General features: G+C 34.8%; 1 protein-coding gene across 2 annotated transcripts in view; it reads right to left on the minus strand.

Moving 5' to 3' along the window:
* Window positions 1-425, minus strand: part of LOC119593947 (solute carrier family 35 member E2A-like) — a 16,188-nt gene that overhangs the window by 13,113 nt on the left and 2,650 nt on the right. Inside the window, exon 2 of one of the 2 annotated variants that reach the window (XM_037942969.1) lies at window positions 197-256. The exons of the other annotated variant lie outside the window; for it this stretch is intronic. The gene's annotated coding sequence lies outside the window, so the exon portion shown is untranslated. The remainder of the gene's footprint in view (window positions 1-196; window positions 257-425) is intronic. 2 annotated transcript variants of the gene reach the window in all.

A 425-nucleotide genomic window follows, 5' to 3' on the forward strand; every position in this document is an offset into this window, starting at 1 on the left:
AGTTAGTAATTTGAGTTTCAGAAATATTACCCTTTACATTAGTAAATAAAAACCTATGAAGAACCAATCATGCAGCCATGTTAATGAAGCTTTAAAAATGAACTTCATGTTTTCCTGTTACAGAAAATCACATTCAAGGAAGGTCATTGGTGTTAAGAGGAAGTTCCACGAGCCAAAAATACTGTACAGTACTTACAATGGTTAACTCATAAACAAGAGAATCTCTTCAACAATGTCATATCATGGACAGTCTCTCCTGTGATCAAAGAGAGAAAATTCTTGAGCAGAGAGTTACAAATTGTTAACATGAGCTCCAATGCCTCAGGCAAGAAATCAAAGGGATTTCTCACTCACGAAAACCCTTCATGAAACCAAGCCCATTATGTACATAAAGCAATATCAGGAAAGTAAATCAGTTTAGCAAT

The sequence above is a fragment of the Penaeus monodon genome, chromosome 33, assembly GCF_015228065.2.
Source record: "Penaeus monodon isolate SGIC_2016 chromosome 33, NSTDA_Pmon_1, whole genome shotgun sequence".
Lineage (NCBI taxonomy): Eukaryota > Metazoa > Arthropoda > Malacostraca > Decapoda > Penaeidae > Penaeus > Penaeus monodon.